The 17,299-nt window shown below is 39.7% G+C and overlaps 1 protein-coding gene across 3 annotated transcripts in view; it reads left to right on the top strand.

The window, feature by feature from the left end:
- LOC146496152 (uncharacterized) overlaps window positions 1–17,299 on the top strand; it is a 60,994-nt gene that overhangs the window by 23,180 nt on the left and 20,515 nt on the right. For 2 of the 3 annotated variants that reach the window (XM_085143064.1, XM_085143063.1), the window contains exon 1: window positions 10,059–13,117. The exons of the other annotated variant lie outside the window; for it this stretch is intronic. The gene's annotated coding sequence lies outside the window, so the exon portion shown is untranslated. Of the gene's footprint in view, window positions 1–10,058; window positions 13,118–17,299 lie in introns of those variants that run through there. 3 annotated transcript variants of the gene reach the window in all.

Here is a 17,299-nt window from a genome sequence, read left to right as displayed (position 1 = left end):
AAGCCAACCTTCTTGTCGTTGTGTGTATTATTTAAATATTTTTGTAATTTTTTTCCCAGCCACCGTGAATCATGAAGGTCCAGGGAATTTCTTGACTCTTACAGCTGGGTATGTTTTAAGTCAAACTGCTGTGCTAATACTGTACTTTTCTCTGAGGAAATTATTGATATTTTTATTATTAAGTTTGACTTTTCAATGGGTATGTTTTTTGTGTCTTTGTTTAAGTTATAATGGCAATAATTGTTACTGTCCTTTTGAAGTCTGCAGCTTGGATGATGCCTACAGTTCAAAGGTCATGATCCGAATGTTGCTTGTTAAATGTAAAAGTTTGATTATATTATGATATTATAAATGTTTTTGTTTTGTTTCACTTCCTCAGGTATACCTTCCTAGCATGAGATTGGACTCATTGCCTTCAGATTTACCTTCATTCTTTTGAGGCATTAATTACGGTTAAACTGGATCCATGTGGTTATTTGGTGTTGGGTTGAGAGGTTTTGCGGTTTGTGAAGTGTGTTATCCTGTTGAAAGCAACCATCAGAAGGTGATTTTGATCATAAAGTGATAGACATGGTGAGCAACAATGATCAGGGTGGTGTTTAAACAGTTTGCAGTTTCTAGAAAGTGGTTCCAAGAGTGCCAAGAAAGTGTTACTCACACCATTACACCACTAGCAGCAGTGTTGGAGAGTAACTGAATGTACCAGCGTTATGTATTTAACCTCCTAGGACCCGGTGCCCACATATGTGGACATCACATTTTGGGTTGTCTAGAACAAAATACAAAATGTTGCTCTACAAGGGCCAGATAAACACTTACATGGATATTATGGTGCCACTGTTCTATCAAAATCAGTAAAAATAAAAAGCCATTTTGCAGATCTCTAGCATTAGAAGCCAAAAAATGTGTATCCATATAGGTGTTATTTTGGTCCTTTACACGTCACGCATAGTTGCGATAAAAACAACTCCTTCCTTGTTATTTAGTTCCGGTTTTTCTGTCTGGTTTCCTGTATTTTATTAATATGCCTCTGTTGCTAAGTCGACCTGTCACCCTCTGACCTAGTTCTCTCTCACAGCTGGCCTTGCTTTATACAGGCCTTTATTATTAAAATACATAAAACAATACAATCAGAAAAAAAGCACTAAGAATATATATTTATTCCGTAACATTGGGCACAGGTTTAGCTCTAATGGATGAGCGTGCACTCATATGGCCCATGACCGAGAGTGGCCGACCAGAGTTTTCAGTATAACCCGCAGGACCTTTTTTTTTTTTTTTTTTTTTCTTTTTTTTTTTTTTTTTTTAAACCCTGGGATGAATACAGTTTGTCTGATTCTGAAACCCAAACAAAACGCGCAATGAGAGGCTCTAATGTTGATGGTGTCAGTTACACACTGGACCTGGCACCAGCACAAGGGAGCCAGCAGTGCATGAGCAGGAATGCGTTTTTTTTACTTGGAAATTCCGACACCATTCATAAGAAAAATAAGATGGGCAAAACTTCAGTACCTTCGATGTGCTATTGCTGTGTGATTTTTATTTTTTTTTTTATTTTTTTTTTTTTTACTATTAATGAGGGCTATTCACCACCGAGCTAATGTTGTTAGCTGGCGTTAGCTGAGGTTAGTTCATAGACTGCAGACTGTTAGGCCATTTCTCCATGCTCAAGTGCTTCCTGAGAAAGCAATGACATCACTGCTCGAGAGTTTTTACTGCCATCCCCTCTTAATTTAACTGTGATTAATATTTGCAATGGAAATTACACATGACATAAAAATACACATTATGTAGTAGATTTCTTTATGAAAGAAAAACATACTTTTAAAAAAGATTATCAAGCGCTTTGGCAAAATTTGTTTTTACGTATCATCTGTTTCATAATATCTAATAAGCTACCGTTAAGCACAATCACTACATGACAGAAACGCAAGCTTAACCCTTTGATGTCCTCACCAAGAAAACACTCAATGGGAATTTTTTTTTTTTTGCATTTCTTATTGATTTGGGTTGGTAATTACCACAATTAATTTTTTTTTTTCAATAGACCCTGTAGTTTTTAAAATATTGATCTGTACCAAACGGTTGAGATGTCCGTTTATGGTAAAATGTCATGCAAATACAAGTACATTAGATATTGCAGTTGAAGAAAATCAAATAAAGGGCCAAATTATAATTAAATTAAAAACAAAAACTATCCCGGGCATTGGATACAGTTTATTTATAGTAGCATGCCAGCGAACATTCAGTTGATGGAATGAAAACAGCAAAGTATTATATCAAACAACAAAATACATAGTTTTTTCATCTGCAAATGTGAAAAATGTGCTTTGTGTGTTCAAATGCTACTGTGCAAAATCAGTTTTGTTTTTAAAAAAATAAAATAGAAAAAGTGCAAACCAAGCACATCTGCTTGTGGTTTTGGTTGTTGGGGTCTTAGAGTGTAGCATTTATTCTGTGGTCTTGGAGAGCTGGATCATGGTTGTCCAACTCTAGATGCTGGCTTGTTAACTTGGTTCAGACACAGCCAGGTGAAAACCTTTTGAGAGCCATCGGTTTCTGGTCCAGTAGGGCACAGGCCCTCTTGTAGACCAGGTATTCAAGTCAAGGGTGTACCTGAAAAGTGGAATATGCCATCTCCTTAACTTGTAACTTATAACTTGTCTTATACAGGTGTAATAGCACATCAGAAAGTTTAATTCCTCCCATATGCTAATTATTTACAGGGATGAGTGATGGGCATGGAATGGTGATCTTTGAATTGGACTCTTTGCTCCACCGTTTGACCGATGAAAGAAGCATGAACAGACAGGCATTGTTTAGGAGGTTGACACATTTCTTGTCTAACCATTTCAATGCAATCAGACCTTCATCAGACCTGTAATAACAGGCTCCATGGCCCTTCTTCATCAGGTCTTTGTCTGCCATCAGGGGCGCTCCACCGGTGCAGTTTGGTTATACAGTACCAATGCACCTGACACCCAAGGAGGTGTGCAAGTTCTGGACCAAGCAGAAACCTGTGAAGAGCTGGGGTTCTTTTATGGGTTTGCATAGTGTTTTTTACAACTTTGCCCCCTTAAAGGGAGCTTCTGTTCCTTTTCACTCAGGGGAGCATTGAAGAATGTGGACCCCCCTTGATACAGCAGCAAGTCGTGGATGATGCCAGATGAACTTGCTTGGCAAAACAATTTAAAGCCACACTCATCTGGTTTGTTGGCAATATATTGGTGGAGAGTGCCAGCCCTTGTGGCTTCATATGAAACCATGACCTCAAACACACTGTGGTTCAAGGTGGGTGGTATCATGAGTATCATGCCACAGGACCATGTGATTTTTAGCCATATAATTGTTTAGTGTCCATATAGTACTTGTTCAATATGAAGTATAATTTTGAAAACTTAGTAATATTAATTTACCAGCTACTGTAATTTGGTTAAAAGGTAATCAGTTGTGATATTTGTGATTTCCACATGTTATTCTTGATTTTTACAATATTTACTAATATTAACTCAGAAAGTTACAAAAATGACTTACTGAGGAAATTATTTCAGCATATTCTTGCTGTGCTAACACTTAATGTGATTTATCAATAGCAAGGGATAAACAAAATGGGTCAAATGGTCTGATTTTATGGCAAATAATCAATTTTAATAACATTTGGGTTATGTTAGCATTAGCACTATAAGGGACAAATCAACCGTTTGGTTGACCACTTTTTAAAAAAAAAAAAATTCAACAATTAATTTCACTTTTTTAATGCTATCAAGTGACACATCTGTTTAGTAAGTCCTCTAACACTATCATATATCAGAAAATTATATCATCCTACCTTAGTTTAATCAAAAACACTCAAAATATGTTGGATGTTTGGGTTGGGAGAGGTATAAGAAGAGCCAACAGCTTCCATTCACAGTGCCTTCTGGTGGATTTTTTTGGGCATTACGGATGTAAACCAATTGGTAGAAAAGACTCAACAAGGTAGGTCAATTTAAGTGAAAGCCTCAGTTAGATATAGGGCCTGAAAATGTGCTCTACCAAATGGTTGACCGGAACGCTAAAGGGATTTAATCTTAATAAAAAATAGTACACATGTATGCCTTCCTGCGCAAACAACCACACACATGCACTCCCATACTCTCACTGAGTATGCCAGTTGCTGTACTACTGGCCTGCTGTTCAATCAGTTAATGTTCATTAAAGTATATCTGGAAAGCGCTCTCTGTGCCCCACTCTCTGACTGGAATCGTGGTCCTGAGGGAGCTATCACAACGGTATCCCAGAGATAACTCTAACAGCAATAGTATATTCACGTAGTTGTAAAAAGCATGACAATATATTAAGTAATCCAAAGTATTCAGAATACGTTACCCTCATTGAGTAACTTGACAGAATACTTTACAAAATAGATTTTGGGGTATGTATTTGGTAATACATGGGCAGTATGGGGGCGCGGTGGTTAGCACTGTTGCCTCATAGTAAGAAGGTCCTGAGTTCAATTACTTTTTTTGGTTTTTTTTTTTTTTTTTTTGCCTGTCCCTTTCAGTACTTTAGCAATAGGGATGGGTATCGTTCAGGTTTTATCCGATACCGGTGCCAAACTGGTACTTTTGAAACGGTGCCGGTGCTTAAACGGTGCTCAAACCGGTGCTTAAAGAATGGAGAACACAAAATTGGTCCAAAAACCTCTCATGTTCAGCTGTTTTTTTTGTAAAAAGATAACAATGTTAACCTTTTCTGCAGCTATAGGGCATATATGATATCACTCTTGGCTGGAAGCAGTGCTTAAACAATGGAAAAAACAAACTTTGTCCAAAAACCTCATGTTTAATTGTTTTCCACTTTTTCTTTGGTCATTTTAGCCTTTTTGGCCAGGGTGAAGGGAGTATCTGCCATCAAACAATAAGACAGCTGCATGTAACTACGACAGTGTTTGCTAGTTCACCTTACATGCATTAATGTAATAACGTGGTTAGCCTACTCAACGTAAATTATACACGAACAACATGAAGCTACTCACGCAGAGAAGAACGGCTGCTGCTGCCATCATCATCCGTCACCACCACACCCGCAGTAGATGCGCTCAGTGTGAGGTCTCGCAGCAAGCTATCAAATACGGCACATTTTTCTGCTTTTAAAAAAAACGCTATGCGTCGCCAGGTGTTTCATCGGATTTGAGGTGTTACCTCCTTTGCACAGTATCAGCTTAAAGCACTTGTTGCAGGCTGCTGAGTTTGCATCTTTTGCTGTGAAGTACAGCCAGACTTTTGACCGCTTCGTCTTGGGCATTTTTAATCTGTAGCTCTGCTCTAAAAGTACGTACGTACCTGGGCCCGCCTACTATCCTCGGAAACGTAAAATGTTTGGCTAGAATTCAAAGTGTATCACTTTGCCATCATGGCACCGGATACCGGTACCCATCCCTATTTAGCAATCAGAATTGTTGTCTGAAGGCCAGGAAAGATGCAAAGGGAAAATGTGGCAATGCCATATTGGTCCACTTTATTGATCAATATTTTTATTGTTTGTTGCGTTTAATTCCACCATCAGGCCAGGGTCTTATTGTGTGGAGTTTGCATCATGTTCTCCTTGTGTTTGCGTGCGTTCTCCCTGGGTACTCCGGCTTCCTCCTACAGTCCAAAGACATGTACTTAGTGGGGTTAGAGTAACTGGAAACAGTAAATTACCCATAGGTATGAATGCATGAGTGAAACTGGTTCTCTGTCTCTGTGTTAGCCCTGTGACAGACTGGCAGCCTGTCCAGGGTGTACCCTGCCTCTTGTGCTAAAACAGCTGGGATAGGCTCCAGTGCCCACTGCGATCCTGAAGAGATAAGTGGAAGTGAATGGATGGATGGTATTCTATAATCTGTAGTGGAGTACATTTTTAAATTAACCTTTCCAACACTGAACAACAGCCTGAAGAGCTGTAATGCTCAATTCTAACCCTACTATCCAAATGTCACAGCAAAAATCGAGACTCTCCAAACCGGCAATGTTTTTTTTTTAAATTTTCTTGTCTAATTTTGATGAGTTTGTGCTAATCTTAGCCTCAGTTTCATGTTCTTAGCTGACAGGAGTGGCACCCATGATTTTCTCCTGCTGTAATTCATGTGTTTCAAGGTTTGATGTGTTGTGAGTCCAGAGCTCCTTTTCTATGTGCTCAAATTGTTGTCATAAATATTTTGTACTTGTAAATCAGTTTTGTACTTGCAAATCAGGATTTGTATGTGTAAAAATAATGTGTGTGTGTAAAAAAGATTTGTGTGTAGACTTAGCCAAAAAATACGTGTGAAACTCTGCCCTCAAGTTTCAAGTTACAAGTACAAATTTTGACCCTATTTTTCTTCCTTTCATCTGATTGGCCAATGTCATGTCAATCACAAATTTAACTATCCAATCAGAGAATAGATGGGTTTGGCTGTAGGAGGGGCGCTTTTTTGAACTGCAGGTCCTTGAAGGGAATAAATGCCCTTTTACATGCCTTTTACCCGTGGGTATAGTTACAAAGGATTCTTTATTAATTAGTATACATGTTTTTATTGAACATTTAAAGAACCAGCAAAAAATACAGAAACTCTTGTAGAGGAGATAAAGTCAGAGATAGAAACAACAAGGAGCAGGTGCATCTAGTACAGGTAGAGCTGCTGCAAAAACCCACAGAGCCCAGCAGCCTACAGTTCAAAAAAATAGGGATAAAATTCGTACTTGTAACTTGAAACTTGAGGTCAGAGTTTCACACGTATTTTTTGGCTAAGTCCACACACAAATCTTTTTTTATGCACAAACAAATTCTTTTTACACATACAAATCCTGATTTACAAGTACAAAACTGATTTACAAGTACAAAATATTTATGACCACAATTTGAGCCCATCCTTTTCTGCATCCTTTGGTTGTAACGCTGGTTGAGTTGCTGTTTCCTTCCTATCAGCTCAAAGCAGTCTGGCCATTCTCCTCTAATCCCTGCCATCATTTAGGCTTTTTTGTGCAGCTCACTGGTATTATCTCTCTTCCAGACCTTTTTCTGTAAGCACTAGAGAAGGTTGTGTGGGGAAAATCCAAGTATATAAGAGTTTTCTGAAATACAGATTGGCACCAACAACCATGACAGGTTCATTAAAATCACCTTTGATCACCATTCAAACACTCAGTTTTGTCTTCAGGGAGTTGTCTTGACCATGTCAATGAGCTGCTGCCATGTAATTATACCCTATCAGCAAAGTTTTACTTTATTATCCTTCTTTATTGCATATTTTGAAATAGATTTTTATATTTTTTAATCTAACAAACTGTAATCATTACTTTTGCTGTAACCATAAATCTTTATTTTTATTTTTCCTCTTTGTTTTTGTGAGCAAATCAGGTGCATTGCAAAAGGTTAATTTTCTAGGACAAGGGAAGAATGGATGAAAATGTATTCCTCTGGTTGTCCAGTTCTACCCTATAACCTATAACTACAGCAAAAGATTATTTTAGGTTTAGAGCTATTTAGACCAAATGATTACTTTTGTTTTCCACCAGTAACATTTAATGTTTAAGTGTGTATAACAAAGACAAAAGATAATTACGATTCATGTAGGAGCTGTGTATATTTTCAAACACTATAGGAAAATATTCTGGTAGCGCGTTCTATTACAGATCAGTAAAAAAGAAGTTATAGTAGGGAAACAAGGGGCAAATAAGAACGTAATACTGTGGTAATTTCTAAGTTATAACTATGCATTTACCACAGTAACAACCACTTAATATCCATATCAACAGAAATCACCTCAAAGAAAAGGCTGCCAGTAGGTGGCAGGCTGCTCCCTACCGAATGTGCACTTTCTGTTTTATCCCTGAATAAAATCAGAGGAAGTGGGGGACCAACTGCTAGCTTTAGCCACCGTTTGCTACCGTGGCCCCTAGAGCCAAAGCACGTACAAATTCCAAAACAATTACAAAGTTTGCTTCCTTTTTGGCTTGCCTCATAGAGCCATGGTTGCATAAACCAATGAATTCTAACAATAGATTTGGAATCAACCCATATTCTAGCTACTGCTGTAGAACTGCAAGGTAAGTAAAACATTTTTTTATTCCTTTAGTCATATTTAGGAGCATGTCTCTTGTAGTTATTAACTTATGCCACATACTGTCAACTTACACCACTAACAGAGTAGCTAACTGTAGGTTAGTTGGTAATACTTAGAGTAGTCATAAAAACTAAAGTTGGATAAAAGTAAGGTTGTTGTGAAATAAGCTGACCATTATTGTAAATATGAATAGATGTGGTCAGTTGTACTTCTAAAAAAATACATACATTCACCCAAAAATTGAGCACTCCAGTTTTAAACAGTTTAGGTGAGTGGGTTCGAGGTTTGGTATTCTTGTAATATAGCTATCCACCCCCAGTATATTATGTAGTGGTTTATTTTTTAATGATAGACATTAAATATTCCAATATGTTATTTTGTGCATAAAAGAAAAAAGATTAATCTATTATATAACCTTGTACACAAATTATAATGGTGCATTTTTTTTCAATAGAAAAGTGTATCTGGTAAATAGTTGCTGAAAGAACAGCAAATTTCATCATGCTTGCTTTAACATTGTTTTTCTTCCAAAACGTCAAATATTTCAGCATGCAAGTGGTGCTACTCGCTGCAGGACATGATATTTGGATCATTGGGGTCAATCAATGATGAAGGCAGTGCAGGACACTGGTGACCAACCCTGAATTAACAAGCAGGGGAACATGAATGGCATCTTATTTTTGTGTAGTGGACATTTTAAAAATGTGCTCCAATTATTATGTATTGTCATCCATGTATAAAATATGCTTTGAAAAAGGGTCCTCTACACGCCTATGCAAATTTAATGTGTAAATTTCTGTGTATTATTCTGAGTCAGAAAAACAGGATCTCACCATCAGCATATGGTAAATGGCCTGCATTTGTATAGCGCTTTACTTAGTCCCTAAGGACCCCAAAGCGCTTTACACTACATTCAGTCATTCACACACTGGCAATGGCAAGCTACGTTGTAGCCACAGCTGCCCTGGGGCACACTGACAGAGGCGCGGCTACCAGACACTGGTGCCACCGGGCCCTCTGACCACCACCAGTAGGCAAATATGGGGTTAGTATCTTGCCCAAGGATATTTGGGGGATCAAACCACCGATCTTCTGATTAGTGGCTGACCTGCTCTGCCACCTGAGCTACAGCCACGCATAATCCCAGCACACATTCCCCCATTACCAATATCATCCGTGCACCATGATCAGCCACACATTAGCATCCTGAATTTGTATTTTCTGAGAAATATGTTCAGAGCCTGCAAATCTGTGAGCAGTCTCTTGTGTCTCGCTTGTGCTGTGTGGCCACACACTTGTGTTATTTCTAGAGTACGGTTGAAAAATCTGGTAGAGCAGCCACATGGATCATTTTATTACAGATGAAAGAACTTAGACAGTTTTTCAACTCTCAGTGTTGCCACAGGGATCTTATGGACCTACAGTGGAGTTTGTGACCAGACATGGCTTATGACGTTGTCTTTATATGTAAAAAGTGCAACTTGACCTGGAGAACTCTGCAAATGAATTAAAATGTGCATGGACTGTTGGTCCTGTGCACAAATGGAAAATAAAAATCTTGAATCTTGAAAATAAAAATCTTGAATGACATTAATTATATTGCCATACCAGCAAAAGAACCTGAGGTCTTTGGTGAACATGCTCCAAAAACAGCATCCAAATGAAGCCTGTTCTTGTAATGAATGTAGTTTGTTGTTAAATTTTCAAGGAATATTTCATGTTGTTGTGCTTGTTTTGTTTGTTTGATTTTTAAAACTCATAATGCCGATGATGATTACCGTAATTGTCGGGCTTTAAGCCGCTACTTTTTGCACAAGCTTTTAGTCAGGCCTCACTTGGCTCATGCGTACCCAGTCCAATTTTACTTTTTAAGTGTGCGCATGTGTGTGTGTGTGTGTGTGGGGGGGGGGGGGGGGGGGGGGCTGCTTTTAACCATGTAAAGCACTTTGTGCTACATTTTTTTTTGTATGAAAAGTGCTTTATAAATAAAGATTGATTGATTGATTGAGGTGCGGCTTTTCTATGGATTGTCCATGATTTTTGTCATATCGTAAGACGATTTGTTTTGTTAGTTCCGCTGTTGTACGGCACTACGTTGCCTGGCGGAAGGGCATGTGATCAGACACACAGTATCGGGGTTCAAGAGTGGTATGTTGGTCACATGTCCATCCGCCAGGCAACATAGTGCCGTACAAGTAGCACGAAAAACAAATTTCAAAGTAGCGCTACGTGTTCAGCGGGAGGCGTGGATGACAAGCGGCAATAAACTTGCAAAAAGCAAGTTATGCTCAACTCCACCGGTGGAATCTGACAGCGTGGAAAAGTGTGAAAACATCCATGATCACCAACGGATTTCGAAGGGCTGGACTGCTGCATGATGGAGAGGAGGACACTGCCACGGCACTTCTGAGGGTGTTCGACTCTGACCCTGACAAGGAGGATTTGTTTGGTTTTGAAAGTGACAACGAAGGAGAGAAGCGGAGAGTGGATGATGTAGCCATCCTGAGCCTGTTCGTATCAGACACTGGAGAAGAGGACTTTGGTGGTTTTAGTGCGCAGGAAGATGGTGGTGAATGGCTGACTTTTCTTCTTGTTAAAGCCGTGTCACTGCACCTGAGCCTAAAAGGTAGTCCGAATCTATTTTTCTGGTGTGCTGTAGGTTATTGTTATGTACTACATTTGTTACTCATTTATGAAGCACAGTACATGTTTCGTACTTGTAATTACCGCTACTTGTACATATACCTAAAGAGTTATGCAAATATGTACCCATAACTTGTTTTTCAAAATATTAATAAAAGGGGTGTGTCTCCAAACAGCCACCTCTTTCCTGACAACTCAAATTTGGCGTGGTGCCAACTGCCTGGTTGCTTTCATTTTCATTCATATGTGCCACCTGAGTGGTAAAGCTTGCAATACGATCCTTGTATTGTGCAACACAAAAGAAACCACCACTTTTGGATTTATTTCTAATGTTTTTGGCTTATTTGCAAACAATATCGATTATTTTTAATTAGTATTGGTACTATTATTTGCCTGTTTGCAAACCATCTTACTCGGAATTTTCAGATGTTCAGATGTCCATGAGTATTTCCATTCCGTTTTCCTGAAGCTCCATATTACAGAACAGAGCTTTCCTTTTTAAACGTGTGTTCTATTTGCATATGTATTTCACTTTACTTCTTAACTGGCTTATGTGAGCAATTAGAAATTATTTTACTGCTATTGTTAATCATCATCATCATTACCATTGCATTAATAACATAATCTACAGTATTGATATTGTATTCAGATGTTTAAACATATTGGTACCCAATTAGCCTTTATTACAGGTGCAGTTATAACCACTCTAAACTGTTGAGTTGAATCTATAATCTTAAATGCTTTTGAATGCTTGTTATAATCTTAAATGTGTATGTGCTGGCCTTCTGTCTGGTGGAAAAGGTTACAAGTTGAAACTGAGTGCAGTTCATGATGACATACACAAACACACAGTAGACTTTATCTCATTTATAGGTAAGAGGTTAATCATGTTTGCCTGTAGCTCTAAAATTGTCTCTGGGAAAAGAGGAACAGTTTGCCAGACGGGAAGTGAAAGTCAGATGACAGGAAGCATCTGCTGTGGAGATGGAGACAATGTTATTTTAAACTGTGTTAAGTCATTGTGGTTTTGAATCCTATGTATGAACTGTATCTGAGTGACGTTTAGGGGTGTAGTAAATTTAAGCCCAGAAGGTATAAAACACCTGCTTATGCTCTGTAAGTTGGGGATCGGCGCTGTCTGTGTACAGCGGGCGATCTTCCCACGCGTGTCATTAAAATCATCGTTTGACTCCACCCGGCCGGACCAGTGTTGTTATTATGGAAGTTGATTACCTCCTCTACCCCTCCTCAATATTTGAACCTAACACTTACAAACAAAAAACGATATCCTACATTTGATAAGAAACTGTAATAATACTAATATCAATTGCTGTTATTTAAACTGTTATAAATTAGTTGTTGTCCTATAATCCGTGCACCATAGCTCAAGAATATCTCACGAATGGAATAAAGTCATTTTGATTCAGAACAGTGTAAAACACAGAGACACTGAGTTTTGTGTTCATAGCTGTTACAAAACTGGGATGGGCATGATAAACTCGCTGATGAGCGAGTTTAGTTGGTTAGCAGCAATGTATGACACTACCTGGCATCAAAACCTTTGAGAAAAGACGGGGATACTAAGCTGTAGAACATTTTTTTTAAATAATGAATTGAATTGAATTGATATTGAATTGATTGAATTGAATTGATATACCTTTATTAGTCCCACAAGGGGAAATTTCATAAGGCTGCTGACCTATTGCACGCAATGGCGGCGCCATCTTACCCTCTGACCATACATACATTACACAAAACATCATATGGGGAAGACAGGTCAGTGAGGTATAACAATGGAAAATGCACCACACGAGGAAAGATAAGGAGAAAAAAATAACTCCCCCCAGACTGAGCTCCAACAGGGAGATCAGTTTGAGAACAGAAAAAAACACCTGAAAAAACTCTTAATACACCAAAGAAACACATAACAAGCAACAGGGGTGGGTAAAGGGTGAGAGAAAGCCGAATTAGACAGTACATCCGGGCCTGCGTGCGCTGGTCTCCTTGATCTACCGTCAGCATTGGAAGGGAATAAGCATCGAAGGCGTTTGGAAAGGGAGGGGTGATGAGTGTGTGCATATCAGTGTATATGTATGTGTGTGCGTGTCCAGAGTACTTCCCTGCTAGGCGAAGTAAACAGTCTTCCAGCCAACCCAGGTGGCCTTGCATGGAATGGGAAGGAACAGACTAAACACAGTCATTACCAGGGTGTTAGGTTTTAGAGAACAGACCGTGAGAGAATGTTCCAGGGAAAAGTAATACAAAAAACACGAGACTAGACAAGGACATAAGAGGCTAAGCAGGGAAGCTAAGGGAGAGGAGGACGAGGAGAGGAGAAAAGTGCGACCGCCTTCGTCAAGAGCAGAATGCTGAATCTATCGCCATAAAAACTGTTCGCTTCACAAGGTACGACAACGTATTTCCTTCCCCCTCACATTTCATGATTTGGTTTGGTCCACGAGCTGACACTGAGCCCTCTGCGAGATAAAGACGAAAGGTAGGTGGAAATTAATTAAACTCATAGTGAAAGAAACTGCTCGATTTTCCTAGTATTAGTTACATGATCATGATTATAACCCACATAAACAGAGTACTTGTGGAGAAATGTGCATTGCTCTGTGTATATTTTGTACACTGGCTATAACTGTTGTGGGTGGGGAAAACCAGAGAGCTAAAACAGATGAAAAACCCTTTGAGTTCCACTAGGTTTTCTTTGAAATTGATATCCAAAGAATTATTTATGTTATATTTGCTAATATTTTGTATCATAAATAAAGATAATTAAGCACAAAATGTTTTTACACCATTTTATAAATTAAATTTATCTTTACTTAAATCCAAAAAAGCTCATGTATATAGTATTTGTATTTGGCGTACCAATCAATGTAATAATAATCATAATCATAATCATAATAATACCACTACAATATTCTAATGCAGGGGTAGGCAACTCCAGGCCTCGAGGGCCGGTGTCCTGGAGGTTTTAGATGTGTCCATGATCCATCACAGCTGATTTAAAGGGCTAAATGACTCCTCAGCATTTCTTGAAGTTCTCCAGAGGTCTGGTAATGAACTAATCATTTGATTCAGGTGTATTAACCCAGGGTGGGATCTAAAACCTGCAGGACACCAGCACTCGAGGCCTGGAGTTGCCTACCTCTGTTCTAATGTAAAAAAAAATGACTTATCTAAGCAGTGTACTGATCCATCTCTCCACAGTGTTATATTTTTAGGTTTGGCATGGTTTCCAACATTAAAGTGGTAATAGTGCCATAACCTGCAGACTTGAGCAGATATTTTTCAGTTGCATGAATCAAACAGAAAAAGGTGTAGACATGCTTTTTCTGTTTAACTGACTGGTCTCAGTATAACTAGCCTTTTTTGAAACTCTTGCTAGGTTAGAAAAAGACAAAAAGACTCTATGCCACCTTTAGTTTTATCAGTGCCCAACCCTATAAAACCATTGTTTGTCTTCCCTGATTGAATTGCTCTTTGGAACTGCATTCCTTGTCTTCAGCCAGGAGTGAGAGCTCGCGTGTGAGATTGAGGGAGATGTGGCGCTGTAAACAATTCAACCAGAAACTTGGCCTGAACGTTTCCAGTAATGTTAACTTATAACTTTCTTCCGACTGCTGCATGTGAAAAATTGATCCAGCTCTGCTTTTCACCTAAAAGTGACAAAACTAAGACATTTTCAGTATTATCATCACTGCTTAAACAACACACTTCTCTCTCTCCGGCCAGAAATACCAATTTATGTCATGTATTCACATTCGTACAGTGGGGCAAAAAAGTATTTAGTCAGCCACCGATTGTGCAAGTTCCCCCACTTAAAATGATGACAGAGGTCAGTAATTTGCACCAGAGGTACACTTCAACTGTGAGAGACAGAATGTGAAAAAAAAAATCCATGAATTCACATGGTAGGATTTGTAAAGAATTTATTCGTAAATCAGGGTGGAAAATAAGTATTTGGTCAATAACAAAAATACAACTCAATACTTTGTAACATAACCTTTGTTGGCAATAACAGAGGTCAAACGTTTACTATAGGTCTTTACCAGGTTTGCACACACAGTAGCTGGTATTTTGGCCCATTCCTCCATGCAGATCTTCTCAAGAGCAGTGATGTTTTGGGGCTGTCGCCGAGCAACACGGACTTTCAACTCCCGCCACAGATTTTCTATGGGGTTGAGGTCTGGAGACTGGCTAGGCCACTCCAGGACTTTCAAATGCTTCTTACGGAGCCACTCCTTTGTTGCCCGGGCGGTGTGTTTTGGATCATTGTCATGTTGGAAGACCCAGCCTCGTTTCATCTTCAAAGTTCTCACTGATGGAAGGAGGTTTTGGCTCAAAATCTCACGATACTTGGCCCCATTCAATCTGTCCTTAACACGGATCAGTCGTCCTGTCCCCTTGGCAGAAAAACAGCCCCATAGCATGATGTTTCCACTCCCATGCTTCACAGTAGGTATGGTGTTCTTGGGATGCAACTCAGTATTCTTCTTCCTCCAAACACGACGAGTTGAGTTTATACCAAAAAGTTCTACTTTGGTTTCATCTGACCACATGACATTCTCCCAATCCTCTGCTGTATCATCCATGTGCTCTCTGGCAAACTTCAGACGGGCCTGGACATGCACTGGCTTCAGCAGCGGAACACGTCTGGCACTGCGGGATTTGATTCCCTGCCGTTGTAGTGTGTTACTGATGGTGACCTTTGTTACTTTGGTCCCAGCTCTCTGCAGGTCATTCACCAGGTCCCCCCGTGTGGTTCTGGGATCTTTGCTCACCGTTCTCATGATCATTTTGACCCCACGGGATGAGATCTTGCGTGGAGCCCCAGATCGAGGGAGATTATCAGTGGTCTTGTATGTCTTCCATTTTCTGATGATTGCTCCCACAGTTGATTTTTTTCACACCAAGCTGCTTGCCTATTGTAGATTCACTCTTCCCAGTCTGGTGCAGGTCTACAATTCTTTTCCTGGTGTCCTTCGAAAGCTCTTTGGTCTTGGCCATGGCGGAGTTTGGAGTCTGACTGGTTGAGGCTGTGGACAGGTGTCTTTTATACAGATGATGAGGTCAAACAGGTGCCATTCATACAAGTAACGAGTGGGGGACAGAAAAGCTTCTTACAGAAGACGTTACAGGTCTGTGAGAGCCAGGGATTTTCCTTGTTTGAGGTGACCAAATACTTATTTTCCACCCTGATTTACGAATAAATTCTTTACAAATCCTACCATGTGAATTCATGGATTTTTTTTTTCACATTCTGTCTCTCACAGTTGAAGTGTACCTCTGGTGCAAATTACTGACCTCTGTCATCATTTTAAGTGGGGGAACTTGCACAATCGGTGGCTGACTAAATACTTTTTTGCCCCACTGTAGGTGTAAGCGTGTCTTCATTGCATTTATGTTATGTGTTCATATTAATGTTGAGTGTATTGATATATTGAATTGATATACCTTTATCTGGCGATGCCAACATCTCTCCTGTCGGTGGCGCTGTCACTTGGTGTTCGCTCGCTCTGTGGTATAGTATCGCTTCCTGTTCCTGCTCAAACACAGTGGTGTTTCTGAGTAGCTTATTTGCTTAGCAGTTTAATTAACAACTTTTAAATACATTCTTTTTTCACAGTATAATCTTCACGTGCTTCATCCGAAGCACACTTTCTCTGTACTCACTACCTAATTTATAGCCAAAGTATTCACTCACTGTCTCTGTACTGTTTCGCTAGCTTAGCTCGTAGCCGACCCGTTAGCACCATGGCTACTTCACCTGTCCCTTCTGCACTTTCTTGCTCATTGTGTCAGATGTTTAGTTACTCCTCGGCCTCCTTTAGCAGTAATGATATCTGTAACAAATGTAGCATATTTGCAGCTCTGGAGGCCAGGATTACTGATCTGGAGACTCGGCTTTGCACCCTGCTCTCACCCTTAGCTAGCCAGGCCCCTGTAGCTGGTGCAGCCGAAGATAGCGTAGGCCCCGCTAGCTGTTCCCCGGCAGACCCCAAGCAGCTGGGGAAAGATGGCTGGGTAACGGTGAGGAGGAAGCGTAGTCCTAAACAGAAGCCCCAGGTACACCACCAACCCGTTCATGTGTCTAACCGTTTTTCCCCACTCGGTGACACACCCGCTGGGGGTCAAACTCTGGTAATTGGTGATTCTGTTCTCAGACATGTGAAGCTGGAGACACCGGCAACCATAGTCAATTGTCTTCCAGGGGCCAGAGCAGGCGACATTGAAGGAAATTTAAAACTGCTGGCTAAGGGTAAACGTAAATTCAATAAAATCATAATTCACGTCGGCCATAATTATAGGCCAATCTCCAACCTTCCTTTCATATCAAAAATCCTTGAAAGAGTAGTTGTCAAACAGCTAACAGATCATCTGCAGAGGAATGGTTTATTTGAAGAGTTTCAGTCAGGTTTCAGAGTTCATCACAGCACAGAAACAGCTTTAGTGAAGGTTACAAATGATCTTCTTATGGCCTCTGACAGTGGACTCATCTCTGTGCTTGTCCTTCTTGACCTTAGTGCAGCATTCGATACTGTTGACCATAATATCCTATTAGAGCGATTAGAACAT

The sequence above is a fragment of the Neolamprologus multifasciatus genome, chromosome 19, assembly GCF_963576455.1.
Source record: "Neolamprologus multifasciatus chromosome 19, fNeoMul1.2, whole genome shotgun sequence".
In the NCBI taxonomy this organism is placed as follows: domain Eukaryota; kingdom Metazoa; phylum Chordata; class Actinopteri; order Cichliformes; family Cichlidae; genus Neolamprologus; species Neolamprologus multifasciatus.
This window is presented reverse-complemented; position numbering and strand designations above follow the sequence as displayed.